At 38.4% G+C, this 19,794-nt stretch overlaps 2 long non-coding RNA genes across 2 annotated transcripts; both read right to left on the reverse strand.

The window, feature by feature from the left end:
* LOC109829495 lies at positions 251–2,494 on the reverse strand. Its single transcript, XR_002244037.1, has 3 exons — positions 2,224–2,494; positions 2,055–2,132; positions 251–451 (listed from the first exon to the last, which is right to left on the reverse strand). It is a non-coding gene; the product is annotated as an uncharacterized LOC109829495 (long non-coding RNA).
* Positions 16,682–18,933, reverse strand: LOC109829496. Its single transcript, XR_002244038.1, has 3 exons — positions 18,646–18,933; positions 18,477–18,554; positions 16,682–16,874 (listed from the first exon to the last, which is right to left on the reverse strand). It is a non-coding gene; the product is annotated as an uncharacterized LOC109829496 (long non-coding RNA).

Below are 19,794 nucleotides of genomic sequence, written 5' to 3' on the forward strand. Positions count from 1 at the left end.
TTCCTGGCCCGCTTTGTCACGCCCCGCTTCCCAAAATACAGGGAATCAAAACGTGAACAAGCCCGCGACGTATTAGATCAAGGAGAATAAATAAAAAAAATTGTTTCTCCTCAACCTAATACGCTAAGCGTCTAGAAATAAGTATAATACGAAGTCACAGGTCCCCGATCATAATCAGCAAGATTATAATAGACAACTTAGAATAAAGAAATATCATATCACAAATGGAATAACATCCGAGACATAAAAATATGGGTCAAACATGCCCTTATACAAAACTATCAGAATGAAATACTGGAGAATATAAAAATACACTGATCAACAGGAAATAAAAGTGCTACAAAACAAGCTGAAAGGACTGACTAAGCTTCGGCTTCTTCTTCTGTTCCATCTGGAAGACCTTACTGCTGAGAATCCTCTGGCTCCTACTGAAACTGTTCTTCCTCTAAGTCTGACGTACACCAGAGAAAACAGGTGTACGTCAGGTGCATGGTGCACGACAAGATCCCACAAAACAATAGAGCGAACGAAAACCCAATGCGAAAAGCAATACGGTAACCGAAATGACAAAAGAAACATGCAACTTGAAATCCAACCAAAACAATCAAGTAACAGGTCGGTCATGCAGCTAGTCATCGGAATAATCATCCAGGTAACCATGTCATACAAATAGATGGAATTAATACTTAAAAATCTATAACAAGAGACGTAGTACGTCGAGCGAAATAATCCAAACAAGGAAACCCTCATGTATATACCATATATGTCTCAAATTATAGATAATTAAATATTAATCCCGATCTATGTATGAAAAGATAATACAACTGATCCGTATCTTACAAAAAGTCATACCTAGCCTAGAAACGAGGTCAAGTAACTAGTCATCCTATAACAGGTCATTGGTCACATCTCACACAGAGTCAACGTTCCTATCACCGGATAACTGGCTATTCACAAATCCCCTATGTGCATCCAATCCCGCGAAACAGGCGGCTAGAGGACTACACGCAATCCGATCTCAGCCCGGTCCGAACTCAGGCAAAGCTCAGGTGACGGAACAAGTCATGAATCAAAGTGACAAAACAGGCCACTTTGTCCAACAAACCAACCCCAGGATGAAACAGGTCTCTGGTACGAGTCTGGAAGATACATCAACAGCCTTATCCGATCACATGAACATTAACTTCCCCATCCCAACTCTCTTGTATTTTCTAAGTCAACCATAAACCTCATTGAAACTCGGATTCACCACCTAAACTCAGTCAACACACTCACACATGTCGCTAGGTCTTATTCATGTCACACAGGTCACTATAGTCATAAACTCCTAACGGTTCTCAATCACAACAAGGAACAATCAATGCAACTAATCATATACAATAATATCATAGCATATCAGATAATCAAGATTAAGAATATGAATAATAAAATTATTCTAAAATAATATTCTGAAATAATAAATTTATTTACTTCAAAGTAATTCCTTTTACAATTTAAATTCTTTTAACCTAATTTCAAAATAATTCTTTTTTCCAAAATAAGTTCTTTCCTCATTATAATAATTCTAAATATAATCTTTTAAAATAATAGATTCATAAATTCAAAAATAATCTTTTTATAAGATAAATTCTCATTAATTCAAAATAGTCTATTTTTCCAAAATAATTTCTTTTTAAAAATATTTATCATTCCCAAAAAATATTCATCATTCTAAAATAATTTCTTCCACAAGATAATTTCTAAAAATTATTATAATTATTCTAAAATGATTCTTTTTCCAAGATAATTCTTTTTAAATTATTATAATTTTCCTAAAATGATTTTATTCTCAAATAAGTTCTTTTTAGTTGATATAATTATCCAAAAATAATTCTGCTGCCAAAATAAATTCTTTTAATTTATTATAATTATTCTGAAAATTCTATTTATCATATTATTATGATTTATCTAATATTATTCACCAAACAATCCTATGCAGATAAATATATCAGATCTAAAATTACAGATAATTCATAATAAATATAAAATTCAGTTCTGAGCAAGTGGGATCTTACCTTGGGTATATCGTGGGCTGAAATAGGGGTCGTCGGGGTGGTTGCACAGCGATACGACGGGTTTCGCGGAATCGACGGCTAAAATAACAATTAGAGTGTTAATGCGACGTGTGATATTCGAACGAGTATAACGAGGTGTACATAAGGATCCCAAGTGAAAAGAATATACCGTGTGATAGACAACACGAAGGGCTACGCGCCGGCGAAGGAATCGACGGAAATGGAGGTCGGAGTTGGCCGGAAAATGCACGTGAAGTCGGCTCCGAACTGCAGTTTTCTGCAGTGACCAAGATCGCTTTCGGACATTGTTCGGAGCTTGCTGGAGGAGGAGGTCGCCGGCGTCGGTGGCGATGTGTCTAGGAGGCGGCGGTGATGCGGGGCGGGGTCGACAGCGAGCGTGTGTGGTGAACAGAGGGAGTAGGGCGCTGAGCAAGGGGGTAGCTGTGGTTTGTAGCAGAGCTCAGGCTGTGTGCGGGCGTTTCGGCTCGTCGCGCGGGTGCGCCAAGGCGACGGGGCAGCTGGGCTCGGCGAGGATTCGTCGTGAGTGGAGGTGGAGCGGGGTCTTGGCGGTGACAAGGAGGGAGGAGGTGGTTGTGCGGTGAGAGGACCGCGGGGGAAGAGGCCCCGGCGACTCTGCGGAAGCGGAGGTTGGGTCGGCCAGCTTTGGCGCTTGGGCGGCAGTTGCGATCTGGTCGGGCGGCGGTCGGCGAAGAGGAGGCGGAGGAGGTGGTGGCAGGCGGACTGCGGCGTTGGGCGGTGAGCTGCGCCACCAGCGGTTTCCGCGCCTCCGCGCACCATGGCACTTTCACCATAGTCGACACTCTCCTTTTCCACTCCCCTTGACGGCACATCCGCCCGCTCGCGGCCGCTCTAGATTGCTCCCGACGTAGGGCGGGCTACCACCGCTACGATGAGTCCTGTCCCCCCCCCCGCGTCAACCTTAAGGCCAACCCCTCCTATTTACTACACCGCGACACAACCCACCTCCGTGAGGGAGCGACAGCGAGGTGATGGAGGCACGGTGGTGCTGTGCACGCTCGAAGCAGCCGTGGACGGGGGCGGTGACGCGAGGAGAGATGAGAACGTGGAGAGGTGGTGGAGATAGGTTTCTTGAGTTTGAAAAGAGGAGAGAGAGAGAGGGGGTACGGTGAGAGAGTGTAGAGAAAAGAGGATGAGCTGGAGAGTTAAAAAAGAGAGATTTTTTTTTAATGAGATAAAGGGAGAGAGAGAGAGAGTGATGGTGAGTGATTGAGTGAGAGAGAGTGAGACGTGAGCTTTTAATGAGAGACGATAATAGAGGTGTCAGAGAGAGAGAGAGATTGAGTGTGAGATTGGAGAGAGAGAGTAAAAATGACAGAAGATTTTAATGAGGGAGACAGTGCATGATGGTGTAGATGGGAGGACGTGGGTTGAGAGCTGGGGGAAAACACGAGGCGGAGGGATTTGTGTGAATTGGGGAGAGATATACAGAGTGAACACCGGTGGGAGGAAAAACACAGGGAAAATACCCCTTTAAATAATTTAAAAAAATATCATAAAATTTATTTAAAATAAATATTAAAATTTATGGTCAAATTAATAATAACAATAACAATGATGAATAATTAACTATTTATTTAAAAATTTTACCAAACAGCTAAATTTATAATTAGCAAAACCATTAAAATATTATAATACCGTATTTTTTTTAAATCGTAGAAAATTCTAGAGAAATTGGGGAAAATTACAAATACTCTTTTAGAAAAATAATATTTAATATTTAAATATCAAAAAAATATTTAAACCAATATTAAAAATGTACGGTCATTACATCCTTCCCCCCCTTAAAACAAATTCCGTCCTCGGAATTTAAAATAAAGTGATGCAGAAAGAACCCAAGGACAGCGATATAGAACGATATCCATAAGCAGAGGAGAATGTAAAGCAATAACGACACAATATAAGATATAAAATATGACAGCTGAGATTCAGCATGCATATAGCAGATCATAATAACAATATCATAACACACATGAGTAAATTTTTCATAAAGGTGGATGAAAAATTACTTCAATCATCAAATAACATGACATCAATTAAATAATATATACATATCAAAGGATAAAGTTATAATCTCACAATTAATTCGTAATATCAATATAGTCAAACACACTTAGAAAAATAAATTATAAAGTATTTATCAAAAGGAACAGAAATAGACATATAACAATGTAAAAATAAATATTTGTATACTAGTATAATGTGATATCAAGCAATTCAGGATTAATACATAAAAGAACAATTAGTAGTGTATGAAAAAATTTATGTCATAATATATATGCAGCAGTATCACAATCATAAAATATGCTAGTATTCAGTACATACGATACACAAAAGGTGGCAATTGTCTTAGAAGAAATACATAAAAATTATAAATAAATAAATAAATAAATAAACACAAATGCGTAATACACGAATCATTCAAAGTAAACAAAAGAAATACAAATCGCGTAATCATCAAATAAGTAATGGGAGAAGGTATCAATCAACATAATAAGAATAAATAAACCTGTAAAACAGTAAAGTAATCCGAATAATAATACATACAAAATAAACACAAATAGAAGAAAACACATTTAATTGATGGAATGATGAAAAGTAGTCTGAAACATAGAAAAGATACAAAGATAGTCAAGTATAAATAGCTAAACACAATTATTAATTATACAATCAAATAATCATGTAAAGCAGTATGTAAAATTTAGCAGATAAATAATTCATTACACAAATATTATGAATTTACAATTTGTATACACAGAAATTAGAATGCGACAAATAATATAACTATGTAAAAATTAAGCAGCACAATGCAAGTGGAATATTAGAAGGTAATTGAATATAAACCAAAAAGATATGATATACAAAACAATACAAGACAGATAATCATGGAAGGACAAGGTGATATGACACAACAACATATAAAAATGAATTATATGTAGTATATCACATCAAAAACAAAACAAATAATTATAAACGTATATCACAACAATAATTATCGAAAACACACACTTTATATAAATATTATGACTAAATAAATGAAGCAGACTAACATGGTCAAAGAACAAAATATAAAGTAAGTATTAGAATGAATAAGAAACTGTATATAGAAAATAAGTAAGCAAAACACAAATTGAAACGAAAAGAATATGAGCAAGAATACACTGCATAAAATATAAAACTCACTAACTACAAAAATATTTCGACTAAATACATAACCATAATACAGTATGTAAAAATATAAAAATCAAAGCTAAACAAACACACATTGTAACAACCTTTAATAACCCTATACACAAACTATAAGGTCGTAACACCACATACTCACACCAAAAAATAACAACTTCTATTCAAAGAAAATATAAGAATAAAACGATATTGATATAATATGATCTAAGAAAATACAAAAATAAGAGAAACGAAACAGAAAAGTATCACGATGTAAAATAACACAAGTCAAAATAATAAAAAAATACCAATTTGACAAAGAAAAACATAATTGAAGGACTCAATGCATTCAAATAAGTAACGAACAATTTGACAATATAAACTCAAATAAATTAACACATACAAAAACCGTAGAATACACTGAAACATAATTGTTTACTAATAATACTAACACTCACAAACATACTACTAGATAAAGAAGTATAATATATAAAATAAAAACTATGAAAGGTAAAATAGGTATATAAGTAAATGAAAATATAATAAGAGCATAATTCCGTATAATAAATACACCGATATATTTTAGATAAACATGGTTACATAGTTAATACTAGAAATAATGAATGACTATAAATCAATAAAAGTAACATCGTGAATATAATAATCTACGTGAATACACTATAACAAAAAGAGAATAGTAATTATAAAAGATTAAAATAAAGCACAACACAAGTAAGCGAAAATAATGAATGGAGAATGAACAACAACTAATAACACAATAAAAGACGTAAAAATCTAAAAAATATCATAAAATAAGTACTGAAAAATAACACGCGTATATAATGTATATTGTCACAATGACAAACAATACATATCGAAAACGAAGCAAACAAACAATAAATGTGTAAATACACTATAAACAAACCATGAATAGATACTATACATACCCACAAATGCTATTTAGAATAATCTTTTATATTAGTTATAAAAGAATAATAACCAAGGTACGAGATAATGTAACAAATATAGATAATTAATAACTCAACTCCAAACTTAACAATGTGAATAAATGCTTGAATATCAAAATAGAATTACATAGCTCTTAGAAATCATGAAACAAATGTGAACAAACTAAAATAACATAACAAGATAAAACTTACTGACAAAAACTATATACTAAAAATATAAAGGATAAGAATATACTGCATATGTAGAATATTAAATTCATGAACTTATTAAAGTATATTACTAAAAATACAAAAAATATATAATAATCTAAAACATAAGTAAATAATAGGTGGTATGACAGAAAAACACAATCATACAAAATTTAGATATGCTAAAATATATTTAAACACAAGAAAATAATCTGAATATTAGATACACTATGTAATGAATATATGGAATTTGGAGTAATACAAAACATTTAATGATATGATTTGAACAATTGAAAATATATAAGTAATTGTATATATTTTTCATGAAAAACACACAATATAACACTGTGTGTAATACATAAAATAATGTAATAAATAATACAGAAATCAATACAATTAAACAATATATAAGTCAAATCAAGAAAATATAATTGTAAAATTAATAACACATACATAAACGGCCGATACGAGGATAGAGGAGTTATACAAAGAAAGGATAGTCGCGAAGCGATGAGACAAGGACAAGGGAAAACTCCGGAGTCAAAGAGTGATAAGATAGGGACGAAACAAAATCTATCCTGGAATAGGATAAGGGCTCAAGAATAGTCTCACGGATGAAATCATGATATGTATTTAAATTGTCCAATATATTCTCACTAGTGAGGACTCGGGACCGTGATCGAGACTGTGATCTGCATGGGCCACCACTAAAACCTGTCACGCCCCGCTTCCCAAAATACAGGGAATCGGAATGTGAACAAGCCCGCGACGTATTAGATCAAGGAGAATAAATAAAAAAATTGTTTCTCCTCAACCTAATACGCTGTAAAACCCCGAAAATTTGAATACTTTATAATAAATAATAATAAATATGTTATACATTTATAAATAATATATTATGATGTTTGAGTATGCTAGGAACTGATTTGAGATCAATTCAATGTATATATGTATATATGTGAGTACAAATACACAAATCATGCACAAAGGCCAAGAGTGAGAATCTGAGAATTTTGACCAGTTGAGAGTTTCTATATTTTTCTCATTGATTCAGTAGGAATCTGGAAAAGTGTATAATACTAAAGTTGTAGGTCTCTTCAAGATCTTTCCAACAAATCTTAGATCACCTTATTCCGAGGTCGTATGAGAAAGTTATAGCCAAAATACCGAAGAGAATGTTCCTAGTCAGACTGAAATTCCAGTTTCGGGTTTCGGGTTTGCTGCTATATATATACATGTTATATCACGAAAATTACCTCTTTTCTTCTGTTTTACAAACCTAGCAGCCCCCCCTCTTCTTTCCCAAACCCTAGATCTGTTTGGAGGATTTTGGAGGAGTCGACGTGAGATTCATCGGTGTTCAGCGAAGGAGGATCATTCTCACTTGTTTTTGGGAGTTCATCTACACCCCTCAGGCGAGTAACTTCTTGCCCAACTCCACCCCTTTTGTTTTCATGCAAAGTTTGAGTTTTTATTGAATTTATTGGGCCAAAAATCGTATTTTCTTGTAGAAATAGTAGATCTATATGGTACATGTTATGAGAATCATGTTTTCAACTTTAAAAGCTCACCAAAGGACTTTTATCAATAATCATGTTTTCAACTTTAAAAGCTCACCAAAGGACTTTTATCAATAAGATCTAGATCTGAAATTACCTAAACAAGAGTTAAATCATTTTTTTACAGTTATTAAAACATTTTTGGTTTATTTCTCATGGATTTAGAATATTAAAAATGTAGATTTCAAGCTTGGGGTTAGTTGTTTATCTTTAGTATGATTTTTGAATCGTTAAAACTCTTGTTATCGTAGAATATCAAATCTTGTTTCAGGTTTCGAGCTGACAGAAACCCAGAATTGGGTTTCTGTCTGCTTGGCGGTTGACCGGAGCGGTTGACCGTCGGGCTCGCTTTAGGGCTGCGGTCGACCGCGACGCTCTGTCGGTCGACCGCGACGCTCTGTCGGTCGACCGCGACGCTCTGTCGGTCGACCGCGACGCTCTGTCGGTCGACCGCGACGCTCTGTCGGTCGACCGCGATTCCTGGACTATCTGACATTGGTATTTGGTCTTACTATGTACCCAGGCATGATAGAAGACCTGAGGGTACCAATTATGGATATATACACTGTTTTGACTGTGAATTGATATAGGTAGATTTCACTATGTATCCCAGTGATATGTTCACCATTTCACAGTCCTCGTGTTGGACTAAAATCCACAGTCCTCGTGTTGGACAAGCATTACCTTTTAGTCCTCGTGTTGGACACCCTTCCCACTTAGTCCTCGTGTTGGACATGCATTGCTATTTAATCCTCGTGTTGGATATACATTACCATCCGGTCCATGCGTTGGACAACGGTCACATCCGGTCCATGCGTTGGACAACGGTTATTTTCAGTTCATGAGTTGGACGTTTACTTCATGCAGTCTATGGGTTGGACGTTTAATTTATATAGTCTATGTTTTGGACACTTAATCGTTTTCTGACGTGTCACTCATGTGAGTTTGACATGACACTTATGTAGATTTTGACATGATATTCATGTAAGTAATAACATGATACTCATGTGGGCTATGTCACAACACTGTTTTCATGCTCTGGTGTTCGTCGTATTTCTTTTATTATTATTACTGCACTAGAACCTTAGGTTTGGTATTTAGGAGTTTACAATTTGAGATGTAAGGTATATACATGAGGGTTTCCTTGTTTGGATTATTTCGCTCGACGTACCTATGCTCGTGTTGTAAATTTCTAAATACTAAAACCCTCTTTAGTAAGATCAATGATTTTTGATCTCTTATATATTAACTGTATTTTCATGTACAACGAGCCCTATCCCTTGGGGTTGGTTGTGATGTTGCTCGCTAGCGCTTTGACGCTCGTTGTCCCTCCCCCTTTCAGGTAACGAGCCAGGAGCCCGGAGAGTCGTAGACTGATGGCGATGCATTTTAGCTTCAGCCGTCTCTTTAGTTATATTTTCTTTTGGAGTTCCACAGTAGATTTTTATTTAGACATTTGAGAGTCTTGTTCTAGAAGTTGTAAAGGCTGTGTGCCTTATTTCCTTTTCGTCAGATATTTGTATTTGAGACTTGTTGAGTATTCCAGTTTATCTACTCAGATCTTGGCTATGTATTTCTGTATGTGGGATGATGAGATATTTATGTGACTGTTATCATTCCATTAGTATATCTTGTATTATCTTTTACATGTTTTGTACCTACACCAGTTGTTGACTCTACTAGATAGATGTTAATTGTGATGGTGAAACATGTTATTGCACGGTGTGGTGCATGGCAGGTTTGACATTCTTGGTTTCACCTTGGACTGCAGCCTTGTGTGAACCCAGGAGCGTCACAGTTGGTATCAGAGCTCTAGTTCCAGTATACTTAGGATCATCCTGTGTCGAGTCGTGGAGCTAGGATAGAGTTTCCTAGGATTCATGTATAGAGTCCGTAAGGATTTCCTAGTATGAGTGAGGACGATATATGCGTATATCTCAAAATTTGAGAAATTTTTTTTTATGACAACTATTTTTGTATAAGTTTAAAGTATTTGTGCAAATACTATATGTTGTGAAAATTGTATTGTGATACGCTATTTAGTTCCAGAAGGACGAGGAAGGGAGTGCTAAGAGAGGGCATGCCGGAGACAAGGGCAAGAACAAGAGACCCTTGACTGGATCCCAACAGCAGCAGCAGAGCCCTAATAAGAAGGGATCTCAACGTATTTGGTGGACATCATGGCTCCTCTTATTGCCCGGATGACAGCAATTGAGGAGCTTGTGGCGAATCATATTGCACCACCACCATCAGTAGCTAGAAAAGTCATTTCTCAAGAAAATGGGACAGCTAAGTTCCAGAAGGACGAGGAAGGGAGTGCTAAGAGAGGGCACGCCGGAGACAAGGGCAAGAACAAGAGACCCTTGATTGGATCCCAACAGCATCAGCAGAGCCCTAATAAGAAGGGATCTCAACAGGATCAGAGAGCAAGTCAGCAGCACAAGTTCCGGGGATCTTGTTTTAACTAACGTAAAGTCGGACACAAGGCATTAGAGTGCCGCAGTGCACCAACAAGAGCTCAGAAGGGAAATGGTCCAACTCAGCAGCAACGGAAGACTGAAGGGCAGGTTCTAGCAGTTCAGGAGGTTCCTCAGGGGCAGATTGTCCCATATTCTCCATCTCCAGTAGCAGAGCAGTCTTTAGCCACCGGCAGAGTATATGCAGTAGTCCCACATGATCATGGAGCTAATGGAGCAGTTTTGGAGGGTACGTTCTTTGTGAATCCCTTTTTCCACCCGTATTCTTTTCGATTCAGAATCATCGCATTCCTTCATATCGCATGCATTTATGGCTAGACTCCATCTTGTAGCTCAGCCACTAGACACCCCTTTATCTGTTTCTACCCCTTTAGGTGAGGTATCGCTTCTGGAGAGCGTTTGTAGGAGGTGTACCGTCAGTTTAGACGAGTCGGAGTTCATAGTGGATTTGATAGTGTTGCATATGTCCGAGTTCGATATTATCCTTGGTATGGATTGGTTATCGTCCTACCATGTTAGTATTGACTGCTTTGCGAAGACAGTTAAGTTGCGAGCGTCCGACGGGTCCGAGATGATTGTAGCCGCCTCTCAGGGCAACCGACTTGCGGAGTCATTTCTGGCGTACATCGAGGAGGTGATGCGACGGGATCATGGTGCTGAGTTTTTGGAGACTAGAGTTGTCTCAGAGTATCAGGATGTCTTTTAGGACATACCTGGATTACCTCCGGTGAGAGAGGTGGAGTTCTGTATTGAGTTGCAGCCAGGCACAACCCCGATATCCCGCGTACCCTATCGCATGGCACCAGCTGAGATGAGGGAGCTTCAGACCCAGTTGGACGAGTTATTGGCTCAGGGTTTTATTCACCGGAGTCATTCTCCGTGGGGCACGCCGGTCCTCTTCGTGAAGAAGAAGGATGATAGTATGAGATTATGCATAGATTATAGAGAGTTGAACAAGGTCACTATCCGGAATAGGTACCCACTACCTAGGATTGATGACTTGTTTGACCAGTTGCAGGATGCGCATTATTTCTTGAAGATTGATCTTCGTTCGGGCTATCATCAGTTGCGGGTTAGGGAGATTGATATTCCCAAGACCGCCTTTTTTTTACTCGATATAGTTCTCTCGAGTTCTTGGTCATGTCATTCGGATTGACCAATGCACCCGCGGTATTCATGGACTTGATGAACCGGGTTTTTCGTCCCTTCTTGGATCAGTTTGTGATCGTCTTCATCGAAGATATACTCATTTACTCGAGGTCGGAGGCGGATCACGAGGAGCATCTGCGGATAGCATTAAGTACTCTTCAGGAGCATCAGTTGTATGCCAAGTTCAGCAAATGCGAGTTTTGGCTTTCAGAAGTCAGATTTCCTTGGCCACGTCATCAGTAGAGAGGGCATAGCAGTGGACCCGGCTAAGGTTACGGCAGTTCTTGATTGGGAGCCACCGAAGACGGTGACAGAGATTCGCAGCTTTTTGGGATTAGCTAGATATTATAGGAAGTTCATTTCGGACTTCTCGAAGATTGCGATGCCTATTACGCACCTTACGAAGAAGGGTGTACAGTTCATATGGAGCATGGAGTGCCAGAAGGCCTTTGATATTTTGAAGACTAAGTTGACTACAGCGCCGGTTTTGACTATTCTGAGCAGTGACAGGACATTCGTCGTATATACAGATGCATCGTTGGCATACTTGGGAGGCGTATTGATGCAGACTCAGAGGGTAGTAGCTTATATCTCACGGCAGTTGAGGGTGCATGAGCAGAACTATCCCACTCATGATTTGGAGTTGGCAGCAGTGGTATTTGCACTGAAGTCTTGGAGGCACTACCTATATGGAGTGCAGTTTGAGTTATTCACAGACCACCAGAGTCTGAAGTATCTCTTTTCCCAGAAGGAACTCAACCAGAGACAGATGAGATGGATTGAGTTTATTAAGGACTACGAGTTCGCGATCCATAATCATCCGGGGAAGGCGAACGTCGTAGCAGATGCATTAAGCAGGAAGCGTAGACATCAGATTTCAGCTTTGAGATGTTCATTGCATCGGGATCTTATCACTCTTAGCCAGTTTGATTTTAGACCCAAGATTGGAGGAACTAATGTATTTTTGGGAGCTGTGACAGTGCAGCCATCTTGGAGTGACAGAGTTGTCAGAACTCAGTTGGAAAACTATTGAATTCAAATCCAGAAGGAGGAAATTTCCAAAGCGCCTAAGACTGATTGGGCCGTTGGAGCAGATAGAAGTCTACGGATGAAGGATAGACTAGTTATGCCAACCAGTGCAGAGCTTAAGAGGGAGTTGCTAAATGAAGCACATCGTACTCAGTTCATAGTACATTCAGTGACCCCTAAGATGTACAAGGACCTACAAAGACACCTTTGGATGGGGTGTTATGCGTAGGAAGATTTCAAAGTATGTAGCTAAGTATCTTACCTGTCAATGAGTAAAGGCAAAACACCAGAGACCAGTAGGATCACGTCAGCTTTTAACCATTCCGGAGTAGAAGTGGGTGGACATTTCTATGGACCTTATTGTAGAGTTGTCGAAATCGAAGAAAGAGAATGATTCGATTTAGGTGGTAATGGATGGACTGATGAAGTCAATACATTTTTATTACAGCAAGGATTAACTATACAGCTGAGATGTATGCGAGGATACCTATTCAAGAGACTATTCGACTTCATGGAATTCCAGATGCGATAGCATCAGATTGAGATTTTAGTGTTCATTCCACATTTTTGAAAGGGTTTCCAGGATTCTTTTGGGCAACAGATTTATCGTACTGTAGTGCATTTCATCCATAGATGGATGGTCAGACAGAGAGAGTAAATTAGATGTTGGAAAACAGATACCGGGCTTGTGTCATTGACTTTCAAGGTAGCAATTCGGAAGACGGAAAAAGGTTACGACGAGATACATTGGACCGTATCAGATTTTGGAGAGCATTGGAACTGTGTCATACAGACTAGATCTTCTAAAATTGATGTCTAGTATACACAATGTATTTCATGTTTCTATGCTTAAGAAATAATTACATGATGAAGAACAGTAGTGAGTGTTGAACGCATTAGAAATTTAGCTTCAGGATGGTTTGGCTACGATTGAAATCCCAGTTTGTATACTTGCTAGAGAAGACGAGAAATTTAGAAACAAGATATTTTTTTTCCCTTGGAGAAAACTCAGTGGAACCAGAAAGGAGTTGAGATGATCTTCAGGGTCGTGAAGATGTTATGCCGCGCGACTTCCTGAACCTATTGAGGAAGTGCATTGATTTATGTGTACGATTATTTGTGTGGTTATATTTTTATTTAACGCTAGAATGAGGATATTTTCACTTAATTCTTAATCTTTCGGAACACATGTATATATATGGGGGGTTCCTTGTTTGGATTTTTCGCCCTACGTACTAGTTCCATTCGATTAAGGGTTGAGTGGGAATGTATTCATCCTGGACTGTTAAATATAAATAGCCATATATGCTTATCAAGAGTAAAATTCTAAATGTTTCTGGTTGCGGGTTGAATTAGACCCACTATGTGTTTTTCTAGTATTATTATTTGCTTAAGTATGATTTCTGAATTTCGAGGACGAAATTCTTTTAAGGGGGGAAGAATGTAAAACCCCGAAAATTTGAATACTTTATGATAAATAATAATAAATATGTTATACATTTATAAATAATATATTATGATGTTTGAGTATGCTAGGAACTGATTTGAGATCAATTCAATGTATATATGTATATATGTGAGTACAAATACACAAATCATGCACAAAGGCCAAGAGTGAGAATCTGAGAATTTTGACCAGTTGAGTATTTCTATGTTTTTATCACTTATTCATTAAGAATCTAAAAAAGTGTATAATAATAAAGTTGTAGGTCTCTTAAAGAGCTTTCCAACAAATCTTAGATCACCTTATTCCGAGGTCGTATGAGAAAGTTATAGCCAAAATACCAAAGAGAATGTTCCTAGTCAGACTGAAATTCCAGTTTCGGGTTTCGGGTTTCGGGTTTGCTGCTATATATATACATGTTATATCACGAAAATCACCTCTTTTCTTCTGTTTTACAAACCCTAGCAGCCCCCCTCTTCTTTCCCAAACCCTAGATCTGTTCTTGGAGGAGTCGACGTGATATCCATCGGTGTTCAGCGAAGGAGGATCATTCTCACTTGTTTTTGGGAGTTCATCTACACCCCTCAGGCGAGTAACTTCTTGCCCAACTCCACCCCTTTTGTTTTCATGCAAAGTTTGAGTTTTTATTGAATTTATTGGGCCAAAAATCGTATTTTCTTGTAGAGATAGTAGATCTATATGGTACATGTTATGAGAATCATGTTTTCAACTTTAAAAGCTCACCAAAGGACTTTTATCAATAAGATCTAGATCTGAAATTGCCTAAACAAGAGTTAAATCATTTTTTTACAGTTATTAAAACGTTTTTGGTTTGTTTCTCATGGATTTAGAATATTAAAAATGTAGATTTCAAGCTTGGGGTTAGTTGTTTATCTTTAGTATGATTTTTGAATCGTTAAAACTCTTGTTATCGTAGAATATCAAATCTTGTTTCAGGTTTCGAGCTGACAGAAACCCAGAATTGGGTTTCTGTCCGCTTGGCGATCGACCGGAGCGGTCGACCGCCGAGCTCTGTCGGTCGACCGCGACGCTCTGTCGGTCGACCGCGAAGCCGCAGCGGTCGACCGCCAGCCGCGTATCAGAGAGCGGTCGACCGGTGCGGTCGACCGCCGCTCTGTCTGTTGTATAACCCCTGTTTTGTGTATTCTGGGGTATTTCACTCATGTGCGAGAGTTCGCCTGGATTATCTGACATTGGTTTTAGTCTTATTATGTATCCATGCATGATAGATGACCTGAGGGTATAAATTGGGGACTTACACACTGATTTGAGTGTGGATTGATATAAGTAGGTTTTTCTGTATATCTCAGTCCTCGTGTTGGACAAGCATTACCTTTTAGTCCTCGTGTTGGACACCCTTCCCACTTAGTCCTCGTGTTGGACATGCATTGCTATTTAATCCTCGTGTTGGATATACATTACCATCCGGTCCATGCGTTGGACAACGGTCACATCCGGTCCATGCGTTGGACAACGGTTATTTTCAGTTCATGAGTTGGACGTTTACTTCATGCAGTCTATGGGTTGGACGTTTAATTTATATAGTCTATGTTTTGGACACTTAATCGTTTTCTGACATGTCACTCATGTGAGTTTGACATGACACTTATGTAGATTTTGACATGATATTCATGTAAGTAATAACATGATACTCATGTGGGCTATGTCACAACACTGTTTTCATGCTCTGGTGTTCGTCGTATTTCTTTTATTATTATTACTGCACTAGAACCTTGGGTTTGGTATTTAGGAGTTTACAATTTGAGATGTAAGGTATATACATGAGGGTTTCCTTGTTTGGATTATTTCGCTCGACGTACCTATGCACGTGTTGTAAATTTCTAAATACTAAAACCCTCTTTAGTAAGATCAATGATTTTTGATCTCTTATATATTAACTGTATTTTTCTTATACAACGAGCCCTGTTCCCTTGGGGTTGGTTGTGATGTTACTCGCTAGCGCTTTGACGCTCGTTGTCCCTCCCCCTTTCAGGTAACGAGCCAGGAGCCCGGAGAGTCGTAGACTGATGGCGATGCATTTTAGCTTCAGCCGTCTCTTTAGTTATATTTTCTTTTGGAGTTCCACAGTAGATTTTTATTTAGACATTTGAGAGTCTTGTTCTAGAAGTTGTAAAGGCTGTGTGCCTTATTTCCTTTTCGTCAGATATTTGTATTCGAGACTTGTTGAGTATTCCAGTTTATCTACTCAGATCTTGGCTATGTATTTCTGTATGTGGGATGATGAGATATTTATGTGACTGTTATCATTCCATTAGTATATCTTGTATTATCTTTTACCTGTTTTGTACCTACACCAGTTGTTGACTCTACTAGATAGATGTTAATTGTGATGGTGAAACATGTTATTGCACGGTGTGGTGCATGGCAGGTTTGACATTCTTGGTTTCACCTTGGACTGCAGCCTTGTGTGAACCTAGGGGCGTCACATACGCTAAGCGTCTGGAAATAAGTACAATGCGAAGTCACAGGTCCCTGATCACAATCAGCAAGAATATAATAGACAACTCAGAATAAAGAAATATCATATCACAAATGGAATAACATATGAGACATAAAAATATGGGTCAAACATGCCCTTATACAAAACTATCAGAATGAAATACTGGATAATATAAAAATACACTGATCAACAGGAAATAAAAATGCTACAAAACAAGCTGAAAGGAATGACTAAGCTTCGGCTTCTTCTTCTGCTCCATATGGAAGACCTTACTGCTGAGAATCCTCTGGCTCCTACTGAAACTGTTCTTCCTCTAAGTCTGACGTACACCAGAGAAAACAGGTGTACGTCAGGTGCATGGTGCACGGCAAGATCCCACAAAACAATAGAGCGAACGAAAACCCAATGCGAAAAGCAATACGGTAACCAAAATGACAAAAGAAACATGCAACTGGAAATCCAACCAAAACAATCAAGTAACAAGTCGGTCATGCAACTAGTCATCAGAATAATCATCTAGGTAACCATGTCATACAAATAGATGGAATTAATACTTAAAAATCTATAACAAGAGACGTAGTACGTCGAACGAAATAATCCAAACAAGGAAACCCTCATGTATATACCATATATGTCTCAAATTATAGATAATTAAATATTAATCCCGATCTATGTATGAAAAGATAATACAACTGATCCGTATCTTACAAAAAGTCATACCTAGCCTAGAAACGAGGTCAAGTAACTAGTCATCCTATAACAGGTCACTGGTCAATCTCACACTGAGTCAACGCTTCTATCACCGGATAACTGGCTATTCACAAATCTCCTACGCGCATCCAATCCCGCGAAACAGGCGGCTAGAGGACTACACGCAATCCGATCTCAGCCCGGTCCGAACTCAGGCAAAGCTCAGGTGACGGAACAAGTCACGGATCAAAGTGACGAAACAGGCCACTTTGTCCAACAAACCAACCCCAGGATGAAACAGGTCTCTGGTACGAGTCTGGAAGATACATCAACAGCATTATCCGATCACATGAACATTAACTTCCCCATCCCAACACTCTTGTATTTTCTAAGTCAACCATAAACCTCATTGAAACTCGGATTCACCACCTAAACTCAGTCAACCCACTCACACATGTCGCTAGGTCTTATTCATGTCACATAGGTCACTATAGTCATAAACTCCTAACGGTTCTCAATCACAACAAGGAACAATCAATGCAACTAATCATGTACAATAATATCATAGCATATCAGATAATCAAGATTAAGAATTTGAATCATAAAATTGTTCTAAAATAATATTCTGAAATAATAAATTTATTTACTTCAAAGTAATTCCTTTTACAATTTAAATTCTTTTAATCTAATTTCAAAATAATTCTTTTTTCCAAAATAAGTTCTTTTCTCATTATAATAATTCTAAATATAATCTTTTAAAATAATAGATTCATAAATTCAAAAATAATCTTTTTATAAGATTAATTCTCATTAATTCAAAATAGTCTATTTTTCCAAAATAATTTCTTTTTAAAAATATTTATCATTCCCAAAAAATATTCATCATTCTAAAATAATTTCTTCCACAAGATAATTTCTAAAAATTATTATAATTATTCTAAAATGATTCTTTTTCCAAGATAATTCTTTTTAAATTATTATAATTTTCCTAAAATGATTTTATTCTCAAATAAGTTCTTTTTAGTTGATATAATTATCCAAAAATAATTCTGCTACCAAAATAAATTCTTTTAATTTATTATAAATATTCTAAAAGTGCTATTTATCATATTATTATGATTTATCTAATATTATTCACCAAACAATCCCATGCAGATAAATATATCAGATCTAAAATTACAGATAATTCATAATAAATATAAAATTTAGTTCTGAGCAAGTGAGATCTTACCTTGGGTATATCGTGGGCTGAAACATGGGTTGTCGGGGTGGTTGCACAGCGATACGATGGGTTTCGCGGAATCGACGGCTAAAATAATAATTAGAGTGTTAATGCGACGTGCGATATTCGAACGAGTATAACGAGGTGTACATAAGGATCCCAAGTGAAAGGAATATACCGTGTGATAGACAACACGAAGGGCTACGCGCCGGCGAAGGAATCGACGGAAATGGAGGTCGGAGTTGGCCGGAAAATGCGCGTGAAGTCGGCTCTGAACTGCAGTTTTCTGCAGTGACCAAGATCGCTTTCGGACGTTGTTCGGAGCTTGCTGGAGGAGGAGGTCGCCGGCGTCGGTGGCGATGTGTCTAGGAGGCGACGGTGATGCGGGGCGAGGTCGACAGCGAGCGTGTGTGGTGAACAGAGGGAGTAGGGCGCTGAGCAAGGGGGTAGCTGTGGGGGGGTGCGCGAGCTCCGGCCGCTGTGGTGCGCGTTCGAGCTCCGTCGGCGGCGGTGGCAAGGCGAAGGGGTAGCTGGCTCGCGTTCGTTGGAAAGTGGAGGTGGAAGCGGGGGGTCTTAGCGGTGGAGCAAGGAGGAGGAGGTGGTTGTGGGCGGTTTGAGAGGAATCCGCGGGGAGAAGGCGGCGACTTGGGAGCGGGAGGTTGGGTCGGCGACGAGTTGGTGCGGGCGGCGTTGAGACTGGTCGGGCGGCGGTCGGCGAAGAGGAGCGAGGTGGAGCGGCTGCAGGCTGTTGGGGCGTGAGCTTGGGTTGCGCAGTCGTCGGAGCAGCGTGGAGCGGGGGTGACGCGAGGAGAGATGAGAACGTGGAGAGGTGGTGGAGATGGGTTTCTTGAGTTTGAAAAGAGGAGAGAGAGGGTACGGTGAGAGAGTGTAGAGAAAAGAGGATGAGCTGGAGAGTTAAAAAAGAGTGTTTTTTTTAATGAGATAAAGGGGGAGAGAGAGAGAGAGAGAGTGATGGTGAGTGATTGAGTGAGAGAGAGTGAGACGTGAGCTTTTAATGAGAGAGGATAATAGAGAGAGAGTGTCAGATTGAGAGAGATTGAGTGTGAGATTGGAGAGAGAGTAAAAACGACGGAAGATTTTAATGAGGGAGACAGTGCGTGATGGTGTGGTTGGGAGGACGTGGGTTGAGAGCTGGGGGAAAACACGAGACGGAGGGATTTGCGTGAATTGGGGAGAGATATACAGAGTGAACACCGGTGGGAGGAAAAACACAGGGGAAAATACTCTTTTAAATAATTTTAAAAAATATCATAAAATTTATTTAAAATAAATATTAAAATTTATGGTCAAATTAACAATAACAATA

This window comes from Asparagus officinalis, chromosome 2 (assembly GCF_001876935.1).
Source record: "Asparagus officinalis chromosome 2, Aspof.V1, whole genome shotgun sequence".
Taxonomy (NCBI): Eukaryota; Viridiplantae; Streptophyta; class Magnoliopsida; order Asparagales; family Asparagaceae; genus Asparagus; species Asparagus officinalis.